Here is a 15,997-nt window from a genome sequence, read left to right as displayed (position 1 = left end):
CCGTTTGGAACTCTCTGGGACTCCACAGTTGATAGGACTCTTTTATGACCTGGAGGTGCTTATGTGAGCAGGCTGGTGTCAATTGGAAAGGTAGGAGGAGAACCAGTGAAAGTCATTGCCGGTGAATTCCATTCCAGACTCCAGGGTGAGTATAAGGGTGGGATGGTCAACTCTGTCTAAGGCAGAGGAGTGGTCCAGCAATATATAGTGACAGGGGTCGTCTTCTTCAGTGATCAAGAGGACACCATTTACAATGTGTAAGGTTGAGGCATCTGCAGGGTGATCTGAAGCCAGACTGGTAATCATGCACAAGATGGTTAGCACTGATGTGATCTTAGAGTTGAACGTAGACAGTTGTTTCAACAATCTTACTGATGTATGGTAGATGAGTGATGGGTGCCGGTAGTTGGTGAGGCCATTAGAGACTAGTGTAATTTCTTTAGGAATGGTAAGATCTGGCCTGTCTGAAGAACTTCTGAACGGTGTCTTGATTGGGGGAGGACTTGACACTGGTAAGTAGTGTAAGAAAGTATCCCCAGAGAAAGCTTAGATGAGGACAATAGATAACTGAGTATGTCAGTGAGATCTGGAAGAGACAGAGCTTTTAAGGCTGATCACTGTGGGATTCTATGGGAATGGGTGGATGGAAGAATTGACGCAGACTTGGTGCCATTAATATGCTGATGGATCTTCTGTATTTTTGACCTGCAGAAGTGTTTGATGGCATTAACTTTACTGCCTCGTGAGGAGTAGGTGTGTCCTGCAGATGGTTGACGCAGGGCTCGACTCTTTTTTTTTTTTTTTTTTTTTTTGTTTGAAACCGTTTATTGCAGTCTTCAAATATATACAAGTATGGGCCTACAACCTTCCGGCCGGCCGCTAGAGTGACAGGAGAATATGACATACATACAAAAAAGGCTCTTGGCGTTGCAGAGAGGTAGATCAGGAGGTATCAACGACGTGGGCCACATAACTCCGAGCCCGCAATACGGTTTCATTTTATAAGAACACAACAACACACAAAAACCACACCCGCAAGGCAACCCGCAATCCGAAGTGACAGCACGTGCTCCGTAAGTGGGGGACCCCAACCATCCACAAGAATCTAAAGAGGGGAACGGGAAGAGAGCAGGGACTGGGGGACCCTGTGCCCGGAGCCGGGGGAGGGGGTCAACTAGGGGGACGGAGCTGGCGAGGCAGCCGGCAGCAGCGGCGGCTCACAAATACCCCCGCGGTAGGCGTTCCAGGGGCCCCAAACTTTCACCCATGCCCCAGGCTTACCTCTCGCCACGTACACCACCTTTTCTCGGAACATGCACCAATCCATGTGCTCTTTCCAGGCCGACACCGCCGGGGGCCTCTGGGACCCCCACAGCTGCGCGATGTCACGCTTAGCTACCATATATCCCAGAGTCACCCATCGTGTCTGCGGAACCGAGTAGTCAGTTGGTTCCCACACATTCAGCAAGCATCTCCTCGCTTCAGGCAACAGCGCGACACGCGTAACCACTCGCAGGACCTCATGCACACCACGCCAGAATCGCTCCACCTTCGGGCACTCCCACAGAATATGCAAAAAAGTCGCCAAAGCACCACACCCACGCTTACACAGCCCATCCTCGGCATAGCCCATACGCAGAAGCCTTGGCCCCGTCATGTAAACCCGGTGGAGGATCTTTAGCTGGACGAAGCGAAGGCGAGCCGGTATGGCCACCTCCTTCGGAGAGGCCACCGCGGAAATCCAGTCCTCATCGTCCAACTCCAGCCCATCGGCAACCTAGGCCTCGCGGAGGCCAGTCAGCAAGCCCGAGCGATCATTAATCAGTTTTTTATATATGAGGGAGATCGTGCGGGCTCGACTCTTTTGAAGAGTGTTCTGCTTCTGTTGGTGGCTTCACTGATGATTCATTCTTGCTGTGATTTTTTTTTATTATATGACAAACCACACTGCTTTAACAAGACTGTAAACGTTTGGATGCATAATACAGTATACAAATGTCTGAGAGGTGTCGGACTCTCATTGTTGTAATTCCACACCCAAAATGACTGATACTTCGTGGATCAGTAATTTTGGGATAGAAAATTACAGTGATATTACCACTTGTAATGTTAGAATAATGGTCTATAGATGTGTAAACCAACAAAAGCAATACTGTCCATTAATCTCCCATTCTGAGTGGAATGAGATGCATTAAATAGAGCCCATTTATATGAAAGGGAGGATAAAGTTTACATCAGCAACATGGATAAATGATTTTGACATAGGCGTTGGTGGCCTGGCCTCAAGATTTGACCCAAAATGTGCAGTAAAAGAAAGTAACAGAAAGTTAAAAAGTATGTGTATTGTAATGAAAATACTTTTCGTAATCACGTACTGCTTGGTAAACAACATGTCCGGGTAAGTAGTGGTATGCATGAACGACATCACAGCAGCCCAGAAGCTTGTTTTACCAAGGGAATGGAAATGTAATTAAGGCCGGTTTATTGGGTAGGAGTGCGCTGCTTAAAATGCTACAACTGCTACAGACTGCGCTAGGGACAAATGGACAACCCACTTTTATGGAGTTCAATTGCAAGATGCATGAGACGCCGCTTTAATGACGACCTAGTCAATACCTAATTGCGAACACTCAACACTTTCAAGTGTTCCTGCACACGTCCTTTATGCTAATTGGAGAACACTTGTCCTCTGCATACTTAAATGGTTTATTTCATTGGATCCTTCGCGACAGAAGGAAATGACAATGTGACCATGGGCGTCAATTCACCCAAATGCCAGGGGGAGTGGAAATGAAATCACAGGCCCTCTGACCTTCACTTTCAGGGACACTCACACACACTCTTTTTCACATAAACATACTCTCACCAGCGAGCACTCACGCAATAGACATTTAAAAGCATTTTGTTACTCGCCTCAGCCTCCAAGGAAGGTCATGTTCCACCTAATTGTGGTACGTGTTTTATTACACTAATAGTGACTAATGTAATATTATTCACTTTACACTGGCGTAACGAACCTTGAGGGGGCCTCCCTGCAAGGCACCTGGGGGGGGGCCTTTAGGCTCAATCAGGAGCCCTGCAGCTAGAGTGCTGTGCTGAGGGGGCCCCTGGGAGCTTGGGGCCCCCCCGCACCGCGGGGGCTGCGGGGGCCTGTGTTACGCCCCTGTCACTTTCATGTAATACAAAGTGAATGAAAACAAAGCGAGTGGAGCCCCAACTAACGTCCATAAGGATGAGCTGTCACTGTATTCCTGGCACTGATTTTGCCACCTCTGAGGACAGGGGTCGCAAAAGCAGTGCCAGAGGTCACAAGTGGCAGCTGAGACCTCTGGCAACCCCCTAAATTACATCTATGAATTTGACTGAATGTCACTTGTTGAGGAGTGAGCACTGCACAAGCGACCATGGTTATCTACAGCTGTCCTGGGGAGGGCAAGGGGGGGGGGGGATTGCATTTTAATTATGCAGGCAAAAGCTGCATAATTTGTGGATTTTAGGTAGGTGAGATTCCCAAAAGTAATTGTATATGCGCATTACGTAAACCCGCATAACGCTTCAATGTGTGCGCCTCGTTCACACAGAAAATATCTAACCAAGAGATCTTTTTTGCTCCAACCAGTCTTCTGCTGGAATCTTACTTTGCAACTCGAAGTGTGATGTCACGTGAAACGTGAGATATGGGCAAACCACAAGGTATATTTTCAAGGGTATAGTGCCACCAGAATGTTACTTTTAGCGGCGTTCTGGTGGTGCTATGTCCTTCTTCTTATTTACGTACAAGCATTAAGCCACTTTTTGTGCCTTAACGCTGCCTTGTAAATACGGCTCTTTACACGCACCCCTTTGCGTGAAAGAGGCATGCAATGGGTGTTGCTGTGGGCGTTCCACAGCAAAACCCATTGCTTTTTGATGCGGCCCCAAATTTACAAGGATCTATAAATCTGAGGCAGTGCCAAAAACTAACGCCATGCAAAAGCAGACATTAGAATGACGCAATGAGGAGAAATATTTTTATTTCTCCTCGTTTTTGCTTTTTGTATGTGTGCTGCATTCTAATGATTCTTTATGCGCAGGAAGATGTCCCTTTTTGCACAAAAACAACAATTTCATGGTGACAATTTGCTACTTCTGTGTGTGTAGCAAATTGCCATTCCTTGCAATCATTTCCTACAAAGCAGGCACCCTTGCACTATGGTTCAAGGGTACCTGCTTTGGTGCTAGGCACCTATTTTTAGTGCCAGCGCTAGGAAACCAACAGGGGTGCCCCGCATTGTTGTAAATACTGTCCATCCCAGCGCTTTGGAAATGGTGGCGCGCAGCGCTGCCAAATTTGGCGTATCTCCGTGCTGTACCATTTCCTCATAAATATGCCCCCACGTTTCACTTTAGAAGCATAATTTTACATAAGTGCAGTTGCATTTCTCAAAATTTCATGGAAAAAATTTACATAATTTCGCTCACTCTCCATAGAAGCCCGTCTCCATAAAAACAGACATTCTGTTACCCATCATTAACCCCCTTTTATGACACTGCGCGGCCCATCACGTGTAAAGATTTAATTCCTAATTTACTAAGCAGTTTGATTGCCAGCTGTCGATGAGTCGCTCGAAGAATATGAGAAAGAATGATTTTTCCAAAATAAAAATATAATATTTTTTTATAAAGGTTCATACTGGTTTTAATATTGCTTCTTGGTGCTACAATATCAAATATGGTAAATCTAAGCAAAGGTTTTTCCCTGTTGCTTGGAAGGTTGAGTTTAACTTGCATTAAAGGTGATTGATCACATGCTCCTCTTGCTTCTGTGTGTTGGAGGAAGGTAACCCTTACTATGAATATGATTCTGCCAAATAGGTCTATGTTAGGTTGGTGTTGGGATGTGCTTCATAAATAGGACTTCCAGTTTCCCATGTTTTCAGATTTTTACAGATAAATACAGACAGAAAACAACGCTTCCGGTCTGTATTTATTTTCAAAAGCAGAAAAATACAGAAAGTTGTGCTTTTTGTAAGTGACTCTCCTTGTTGTCCTTCATAAATTCCAGACCAACTGCTAAGCAGGTAGACACCATGGGAATTTATAAACTGGATGACATTCCCTTAAATACAGTCATATCAGAACATAGATTAGTACATAATGCTAATATTTACCTGTCGTAGTAGTGCTTAGTGATATTTACCTGCTAAATTTGCCAAAACGTATGAGTGCATGTTTATAAGTTAAATAGATGTGGAAATTTACTATTTTATGGCTCCATTTATTCTCAGAAAATTTAATTAATATGGATAAATACTAATAAAATGGCAAAAAATAAATACTGATAAATACAGAAGGAAATGTAAAAAAAAAAAATACCATAAAACCGGGAACGCTATTTATAATTCACTACTTTTAGGCTGAGGCGGAAATGCCTTTTTCTGTGCTATTTATAATACACGAATTCCAGGCTGAGGCAGAAATGCCTTTTTGTCTTTAGTGATATTTGCCTGCTAAATTTGCCAAAACGTATGAGTGCATGTTCATAAGTTAAATAAATGTGGAAATTTACCATTTTATGACTCCATTTATTCTCAGAAAATTAAATTAAAATGGATAAGTACTAATAAAATGGCAAAAAATAAATATGGATAAATACATGTTAAAAAAATAAAAACCATAAAACCGGAAACGCTGTTTATAATACACTACTGCTAGGCTGAGGCGGAAATGCCTTTTTGCATCACCCAGTTCCTCTACTATTAATATGCAATCAAAGTACATCATCTCCAGATACTCTTAAATGGTGACTTGATTAACTCATTCATTGGTAGTAATTTATTGACCTCTGAGAAGTGAGTGTGTAAGTCGACCCTTTATACCCCTGCAGCTTTTCGCCCACTACTCCTGACGCTGCACCTGCCAAGGTGCTCAGCATACCATACGCCCTGCCCCAGAATCCCCCTCGCTGCTCCGCGCGTGCGCCAGCAAGTTGTTCTCTAAGATGGTGGAGGTAGACGGTTGGGCGCTGCCTGACCTCTGTTGCTGATTGGATCCAAAATCAATAAACGCGCAAGGAGGTGAGACTCACCCCTCCCCTAGTCCTAGGCATTCTTATTTCCAAAGTTCTCATAACAGATCTGAACATTCTGACTTGGGTAGCGACAGCATCTGTGAATCTGAATCAACTACAGGCAGGTGGGATCGGTGAATAGACATAAAGGAAGATTTGAGCAATATTGTTGTACAAAAATTTGCCATCTCCCCACCTGGAGGCCTCCACACACAACAGCCAACATACCGAGATTCATGTTTTTTCTCTCTTTCAATTCTTTATTAATGTTTTTTCCAAATCAAACAAACATACAATGATCAACAAAAGAAACACCAGTTAAACAATATTAGATGTGGGCAATGACACTGATCACAAAAATAATAATAATTATTATTTACAATAATAATAATAATAATAAAATAAAAATCAAGAAATAGTACAAATACCTCGATTATACCGGTATGTGATAAATCAACACAACAGGAAGAAGAAATTAAGTGTTTCATACAACAAAAAGTGTCATCCATACAATATATGAAAATCAATGGAGAGCCTATGCATACTGAGATTATACAATTAGCGAATTTCATGCAAAATTGTCCAAAGACGTGTGATGCCCATAATTCTGCAAACTCCTGTTAGGATAAAACATAAGAAATGATGCAGGGTGGTGGCCAGGTGGCAGAGTTCACTGGAGGGGGTGGGCATCCTCTCCAGAATGTCGAATGCAGCAATGATTAAGATGCTTTTAAACACCAAACGCTGCTTGGGACGGACGTGAATGACCACTAGTCCCTTTCCTCTCATGGCAAACACATTTGCGGCAGCAGTACCTACCCGGTCACAAATCATGAACAAGAGATGCACCCTGGCAAGCACTGTTCACTGACAAAGAACTGTGCAGTGATCTAGAGCAGCCTGTAATAAGATGATGCCTCGAATTGTATATTATCTTTACTGCAGAAAAAACAGATTTCTTTTCTTCTGCTCTCATTAAAACCACGAAACTTCAAAGACACAAATGAGACCTGTTAAAACAGGGCCATTAATGCAGCAAGCAATGGCAACTGCAAATCAGCCACTAATGTGTCATGCTGACTTCCCTGTTGCACATTATCTTGTATCTTGTACCAGATGCTCATCTAGCAGAGTGGTCTCTGGTCACGAAGTTTCCAATAGAGCCCTCACAGAACAAGTATTGATGGAGGCACATCTGGCAAAGCTCGTGTGGGTGGAGAAAAGATTAAATAAATAAGGAAAACATGTGGTTATCTGGTACACAAACTCTGTTCCAGTATGTTGAACCCACTTCCTACATCCATACATACCTTGTGATGATGTTGTTGTACCCCCACAGGAGCAATACCAAACCCTGCTGGACTGGTAATCGCCCTGTGGTAATTAGTCGTCGGTTATTGATGGAGTGCCTACTTCTTGAAATGTTTTTTTCTGGGGTAAGTGAGATGCATGGGTCCAGGTGTTGACTTCTTTGGAGGTCGGTGAGAGGTTTGCAGGCTGTCTCTACGGTGTCGCTGTGTTCACGGGTAGACAGCAGATACAGTTGTGCTCGAGTTGATGTAGATTTATAATGTTACCACAAATAAATATATCGTGTAATGCACTCCTGCTATTAAGGAGAATACCCTCTGCTGTAAATAATATGGGTAAAATAAAAATTAGCTCAAATGCTGCATAAAACACAATTGCGTGTAATAATCAGGGGCGGCTCCTCTATTAGAGCGGAGGAGCATCGCCCAACTTAAAAATCTCCCCAAAGATGAAAAATATAATGGTATTTAATCACCATTTTATTTTTCATCCCCCGTCCTGAGTTGAGCATCAGGACGGGGGTGGAGCCACTGCTGAGTGACTGAAACATGTCACTCAGCAGGGAGGAGGGTGGTTCCTGTATGGAACTCTTTAGAGTGTGCATGTCTGCATAGTTTTTAAACTGCTGATATTTGTTTTTTGCACTTTGCACTTTTCCTCTCATTCTGGGTTACGTCTTCGTTCCACCGCAGCAGCTCCTGCCGACTGAGCGGAGGACCGTAGCTCCTTCCCCCCTGGCTGCACCTACTTCCGGCAGAGTGACGGGCTAGTGGTTGGATTTTTACTATTTTAACAGCATGCCAGGCCGGGCGCGCAACATATAGAAGCTGCAAACAGTGCAGTGAGGGATATTATGTAACTTCTGACTTAGCGCTCGGCTGACATTAGTTTTAGAGGTGTTTCTTTTAGTCTGCTAAGGGGCATCAACAAGGGCTTTATCTCTGCTTTTTTGGCTTTAAAAGCCAAAAAAGCAGAGATAAAACTAGCACCCTATCAACAACAGGGTGCTAACATGCAAATTGGCATGTTAGCACCCTTTTACTCTACGCTTCCCCTTGCATCTCTAATGAGATGCAAAGGGGGCGTTTCAGAGTAAAATAATAGGAGAAATGTCGCTAAGCGACATTTCTCCTATTATCAAGAATATCGCTAACCCTGTTAGAGACAAAAAAAGCAGCGCTAACCGCGGTTAACGCTGCTTTTTTACGTCTGGTATTTTTCTGACTTAGCCATGATATCCTATGGAAGGAGGATATCATGGCTAAGTTTGTCTGTCCCTATCAACAAGCTAACGTGAGATTATCGCTGGGTTTCCAGCGATAATCTCACGTTAGCCACTTAGCGTGAGGATTTTTATCGCTATTGAGATAAGCGTTGCTAATAGCACGCTATCTCAGCGATAAAAATCAACGCTAGCCGGCGATAATTATCCTAGCGCTAAGTGCGCTTAGCGATAATTACCGCCAGTTGTTGTTGATATGCCCCATAGTTTTTAAACTGCTGATATTTTTCTTTTGCACGTTGCACTTTTCCTCTCATTCTGGGCTATGTCCTCGTTCCTTCCCGCCCCGGCTGCACCTACTTCTGGCAGGGTGATGGTCTAGTGGTTGGATTTTTACTATGTTAACAGTATGCTGGGCAGGACGCGCAGTGGACGCAAGCAGCGGGCGAGCCACCGGCGCTCCAAAGGCAAGCCCATCTGCACCAGTCCGTGGCTGGCCACGGCCAGGAGCCAGTCCCCCTGCCCGTTTCAAGACTGATCAGCCCCTGAGGTACTCGGCAAAACACCTAAAAGACTTGGAGCCACCAATGAACTATATTATCAAACTCTGACTGCTGAGGCAGATACATTGTGCTGCACTCACTGCCCGTTTAAATCAGAAATATCAAAGGTAGGGCTCGTCAAGAGCATAAACTATAGCATAAACTAAAGTTCATAGTTATTAATTGCAGGTCACTCAGCAAACATATGATTGAAATTCACGATTATATCATGGACAATCAGCCAAATTACATGTTTCTCACGGAAACATGGCTGAATGAGGATTCTGCCCCCGATTTACTACAAGCTCTTCCTCATGACTGTGGCATCCTCAGAGAAGATCGCCCTATTAAGCGCAAAGGAGGAATAGCCATTATTCATCAACTATCTTTAAAATGCTCCTTGGATAAAGCTAACGTAGAAAATTGTGAAGCAGCTTATTTTAGCATAAGGGCAGCTAACGATTATACGGTTAATGGTTTTTTGATCTATCGACACCCAGTGCCGGCCACTAACTTTATTCCTAGCCTTGTGGAAACAGTGATGCAACCGAAGTTACGCTATAACAATTTAACGGTGTTGGGTGATTTCAATTTACATTTTGATGACCACACGAAGAGTGAAGCACAATTCCTATGTCAAGAATTAGCCGCTCTTCAGTTAGAGCTCAAATCCACGCTCCCGACACATCAATTGGGTCATGCACTAGACCCCATTTTCTCCAACTGCCGAGAGCTAGTGCCTGAACCCCCGATTATAACTCCTTGGTCCAATCATCATCTTGTGGCTTTTTCTATTCCACTAGCCAAACGTCTTTGTACACCTAGAAAAAGCTTCACTACTCCACGTAGAAAATGGACCATATACTATGCTGAGAGCTTTACTCGCACCCTACAGCAAACTCAACCCCAATTGGGAGAAGACATGAATACTGCCAACTTAGCAGTGGACAAGTGGATCACAAAATCACTGGATGTAGTTGCTCCATGGACCACCAACACCCCACAGAGAAGGTCTAAATCGGCACCGTGGTTTAATGAAGAGCTTAGGACACTTAACAAATCTTGCAAACTCTTAGAGGGCCAATGGAGGAAAGATTTCTCCAATGCTAATAAGGATGCGTATAAGTTAGCACAAAAAATAACCACTCTCTTATTAAAAAAACGCGCGCCGCCTATTATACCAAGAAAATAGAGCAGGCGGAGACCTCTTCTAAGGAACTATTTGCCATCCTTAAAGACCTATCCTCTTTAGAGAGAACTATGGCTCCGTCCATTAGTTCCCCAGAGCTGTGTAATCAGAGTGCTGACTTTTTTGTATCAAAGATATATAAAATGTACAACTACTTCCCTGATGAGGCCCGGAATGGCAACTTCTTGCAGTCCGAGAGGACTCCGTAGCCTAGGACTAACCAACTTTTGGAATTTTTGACCCCCTCGCTAGAAGACTTGAAGGGCATGGCCCTAAGTATTAAATCTGGTTCGCCAATGCACCCAGCGTCGCCTATAATAATAAAGGAATGGCTAGATACAAATTACCCTACGTACAGCAACTTTTGGAGCTATCCTTTCAATGTGGGGAGGTTCCGCGGAAATGGAAAGAACCAATTGTTCTCCCTCTTAAGAAAAAACCTTCAGCAGACCCAGGTTTGTTGGACAACTTAAGTCTCATTTCACTCCTACCTTACTTCTCTAAAATAGCAGAGAAGGTGGTGAAAATGCAATTGGTTGCACATATTAACTGGCATAATCTATTCCACCCTATGCAATCAGGCTTTAGAGCCATGTACACTACGGAGTCAGCGTTACTCCTCGCTACGGAGACACTACGCAGGCGTGTGGATGCTGGTCAAACTGGAGCTTTGGTCTTGCTGGACCCCAGCGCAGCCTTTGACATGGTATTCCACAAACTGCTCCTGCAGCGACTCTGGTCTGGTGGGCTGGATGGAGCAGTTCTTAAGAGGATGACCTCCTTCCTACAGGATCGTAGCATTCAGGTTGTGCAGCGCCCACATTTGTCCAAAAGCACGCCACTCTCACAAGGGGTCCCACAGGGCTCAATTTGGAGTCCAACTCTTTTTAATCTTTACATCGGACCCCTGGTGGAGATTGTGGAAAAACACAATGTCACCATTGTGTCCTATGTGGACGACACACAGCTTGCTGTCACTCTATCCCACAACTCAGATGATGCAGCTACCCAGTTTCCTTCTTGTTTGAAAGGTCTCGCTTCCTGGATGTCAAGCAATTGCCTCAAGCTGAACGGCAGTAAAACTGAGGTCATGGTCGTAGGGAAGTCCCCTTCTATCTGGTACTCAGCTTGGTGGCCCCAGATGCTGGGTCGCACACCAATACCTAAAGAAGAAGTTAAAAATCTGGGAGTCTGGTTTGACCCCAAACTATTCTTTGAGACCCACACTAGGAAGGTTACAGAAATATGTTTTGGAATCCTCAAAATGTTAAAGAAACCTTTGGATATCCTCCCCATTCCAGCCAGGAAAACCCTGGTCCACACTCTCATTACATCCCAACTGGACTATGGAAATGTCCTCTACATGGGAGCAACAAAAAAAAGTCCCCATAGGCTGCAACGCATTCAGGATGCGGCGGCCCGCCTAGTTCTCAATCTACCGACGAGAGCCTCCTCGGTGAAAGCCCTTGATTCCCTGCATTGGCAGCCTGTTGACAAAGGAACCCTCCTTAAAGCCTTGTGCTTTTGGCTCCGAAGTCTGCAGGGCAAGGGACCCAGTTACCTGCATGATCTTCAGAAACCTAAAGCCCGACACATCACCTTAGATCAACAGGAGCTCACCTGCTCAAAGTCCCTAAAATCCAAAGAGTGAGAATGGGTGCGCGCTCATTCGGTTACTGGCAGCCAAAAACTGGAACACACTACCTCCTTCTCTTCGTGCTGAACCATCAGAAAACACTTTCCATAAAGGATTGAAAACCTGGCTTTTCCAGTCATGAGTTCTGTATGCCTGCATCGGTTACTGCTGCTCGGCTTATACCATTGTTAGCCTCTTTATGTAGCAGCTCCTAGCACGGGGACACACCAGTTGGTGTAACAAGGCGCTTTATAAATGATTTTATTATTATCATTATTATGTCTTTTGGCCGGTCGTCTTCTAATGGCCAGCCACACATGCACACTTTAAACCTCTAAACCCAGCTGTCTTGAGAAATATTGCAGGCCTCCAGGGTGCTGTGGAGTGCCGAGTGAGGCCGCTTCAACCAATCCTGGCGCAGCTCTTATGCTGCATGTGAGCACCACCAGAATTGGATAGGGAAGTTCCCCCATCTGGTTCCAGTCAAGAAGAGGTCTGGAGCTAGGACGTCGCGTCAGGTAAGTCTTATTTATTTCCTTTTATAATATTTTCCCTGTGCACGCCCATGCCCCCCCAGTAGATGCCACCCGCCACCGTGTATATGTGGTATTTGTATAGTGTGAACCTAGACTAAAGACAGTGGCACGATGTACAGCATCAAAAGCAATGATGCAGTCAACGAGTGATGGGAGAGCGGTAGCTGGGTTTTAAAAGCAGACGTGTTTTATGCTCATCTACCCCTCTCCTATATTGAAGCAGTTTTGGTGCGGGCCTGATGGATAGGGGGATGTTGTTCCGGATCCTGAGATAATAGATGCAAAAGGCCTGCGGACTTGTTTTTTGCCTTTTAAAATTATTGGTTTGTAGTTCTAATGGTGTCTTGGCTGCAGTTGTGCAGGGAGGCACCAGATATGATGAACATTTTGGTAAGATAAGTGGTCGTGGTAGCTTTACAAATGATACAGCTGGTTTTGAAGATTGAACGAGCTGGCATGGGGAAGCAATGGTGTTCCCGGAGGATGAGGGTGATTTGACAACGTGTGGTGTAAAAGTGCCATTTTGACGCACAAATATTTCTAAGGGTGCAATATCCTGAAAGTTATACACGCTGACACTGAATTACAACGTACTGACAGGCCTTTCCTGTCATTGAGCTTGGCTGCTGCACGTGCCTCTGATGAGTTTTCTATCATTTAAGGTTATGTGGCCTTTCATTCCACTCTGTCCAGCATACTTTGGATAAACTGCAGCTGCTCCCGGATCTGGGTGGTGGGTGAGCCCGTGCAGTGACTTCAAGGGTCTAGCCTTGATCACACCCCAATGGGACTTTTATCCTACCCAAGTTAATAACATAGCCTGTATATTTATAAAGCGACCGTTTTCCCTGAAGGGCCTCTTGGCGCTGAACAACATATGTTTATTGTTACCCAAGGGTACTCATTTTTTTCGACTTCAGAAGGATAAAAGATCGAGGCGACCGAGCGGGCCTTGAACCTGAGACCGAACACAGGTCCCTACGACGGACGCATTAGTCCACTAAACCACCAGAGCCAGCGACGAGCCACTGGTAAAGGTACCTCTTATGTTTAAGGATGTTACATTTTCTGTTTAATGTTGAGCAGATGTAACTACAGCCTTTTAATTGTCCCTTAACGTGTGTCCTGCCACAGTGACTAAGAGTCTAGGTCCTTGTTCTGCCTCCGAGCATCCCGTAAGGACCCGTGGTCTTGGCCGCCCCCTCCGTTGTACACTGTGGCACATTTCTTCCCAGAAACCTTTGATAAATTGGCCAATGTGTTTCCGTCTCGAGTTTTGCGTTTACATTGATAAAACAGACGAGGCCTGCGCCTTCAGATTTCCTGACCCCGTGCACATTATAAGCCTGCTGAACGCACTCCGCGCCCAGTGCACGGGGCCTGTCCTCTCTCGCTCTCCATGATTTATGACGAACACGCCCGCGTGCTGTACCCCTCCCGGTATCTGTAGTGTGCTTTCCTGGACAGCTGCTTTAAGAGCCTAACCGCTTCGCTTATCTTTTCCACGACTTGCCTAATCTTTCAGCAGTAAACGGCTGCGGAGTACTTTATGATAAATAGACCCGCGACTATTGCGAGGATTTTGGAGCGATTCTTGCTTTCCATGCCTGTTGCATATTAGTGCCTGTGTTTTTATTTTCCAAAGTCTCTTTTTTCTCAAATGCACTAATTCGGGCCTATTCAAAAAGTTTTTTACGACTGTTAGATTTGCACCTAGAAAAATGAAAATGTGTAATTACCTACCTGCATTACCCTTGATTCACAAGACTGAAGAAGCACATAATGCCCTTCCCAAATGATGGATGCATGTGCTTACTCTAAAGAGTGCTTACTGCAGTATGCATTCAGCGCTACATTTGTACAGGACCCATATGAAAGTTCACTAGCTCTAAGTGATTCTGTTGCATGCTGGTACTTGTAGTCCTAAATTTATAGTGCAATGTAATAGAACTACAACTCAGAATGCAGCCAAAAACACGGCATGCAAGAGCTTAGCGCCAGCAGGAGGCAACAGACCCCACCCCCCACAGTAGCATGCATGTTCTTACACATAAATAAAACACACCACACAAATTTTTGTTTGGGTAAGAAACTGCTGCAGGTTTATTACATACACCGTTATGTAATATGGTGGGTTATCTTACGGGCGATCCAAGGGCAGGCAACCAACTGGGCCGCCTGCCCGTCTGATGAGCCAAGCAGCACTGGGGCGAACCCCGTCTGTGCTGCCCATTCGGTGATCCTCTTCCCGGATCACGGTCCCTTATTACTCACGCCTCTTTCAGGGCGGAGCGGAGCAAGGCAAGCCCCCGGTTGTTCAGGCCCACAACCGCCCGAAGGACTGACGGAGCGCCGACACAGTTTTCCAGGAACCTCCCATGAGGCTCCTGGGCTCTGGCACCCCCTATGGTGCCGCGCAGAGGTACCCTTCGGTACCCATTTGCTTCCAGATAGCCCTGTAACTCCGCCACAGCTCTGGAGGCGGCCACCGTCGCCGCCAGGGCCCCCCACCAAAGTAGCTATAGTCTTGCCCGCTAGATCGTCTGTCTAGGGCCTCCTGTAAATCTAGCTGAAAGGACATCCCTCCAGGATATCGATGCCCCAACTATCTCTCAATAGCCCTAGCCGATAGCTTGGGTCAGCAGCGCCTGATGAAACAGACGCCCCATGCCTGTGGAGTTGTGCCAAGCACAGACACTTCATGCCGCAAAGTTCGACTGCGTCACCTGCCTCCGCCCCGTACAGCACAGGACAGTCACAGGCACCCTGGCGCACGATGCCCATATATTTGCTGATCACTCTGGATGCCGCCCTCTGGCACCGTGTGAGACTGGGCACATGTGTCTCCGATCTCTGGGACAGCACTCACTTGTTAGGAGACCGTTCCTACCGCAATAGCCAGCTAGGCTATTGGGGCGGGAAGGATTATACTTAACCTAGGCACCGTCTCTTTACTCGCTAACTCAATGTGCACATGGGGGTCCCTAACGGCGTATGGACATAGCGCACGGCTGCACACCAGCGCAGCCCTGCATCCCCTATTCTTTATAGGAAAATCGACCGCTCGCTCCCTCTGGGAAGTCCCCTAGGCATACCCGCTTAGAGAATCTGCTGCTTCGATACTGGGCGCACAGTCTGTGATCCAGTTCCTAACCTTAGATGAGGAAGATGCCGCCCACCGCCTAGGTCATGGGGATCTAACGGAGCACACCATATCCCCCGGGCGTCACTCTACGTGGGACTGGCTCCACCCAGCTGTGACACCAGAGACACACCTCTTAAACCTCTTTACTTGTTATGCACTTGGCACCCTTCTTGTTGCAGCTTGGTGTATTAGTAAAGCGCGCATGCCCACAGGGCACGATGACGCTGCTAGCCAGTGTATGTAACCACTCGCTGATACTTATCTATCCTAGCTGGCCTTACATGGGTTGAGGAGATGCTGAATGCTACCCCAGGACTGAAGAATTCATGCTCCAACCCACTATTATCCCGGAATTTGGGGACAACCC

General features: G+C 45.7%; 1 protein-coding gene across 3 annotated transcripts in view; it reads left to right on the top strand.

Annotated features, from left to right (window-relative positions):
* The window catches only part of CTNNA2 (catenin alpha 2), a 3,048,772-nt gene that overhangs the window by 1,984,989 nt on the left and 1,047,786 nt on the right, over window positions 1–15,997 (top strand). The gene's annotated exons all lie outside the window — the stretch shown is intronic.

The sequence above is a fragment of the Triturus cristatus genome, chromosome 2_2 (assembly GCF_964204655.1).
Source record: "Triturus cristatus chromosome 2_2, aTriCri1.1, whole genome shotgun sequence".
NCBI lineage: Eukaryota > Metazoa > Chordata > Amphibia > Caudata > Salamandridae > Triturus > Triturus cristatus.
The sequence above is the reverse complement of the archived record's forward strand: the minus strand, read 5'-3'. Positions and strand labels throughout refer to the sequence as shown.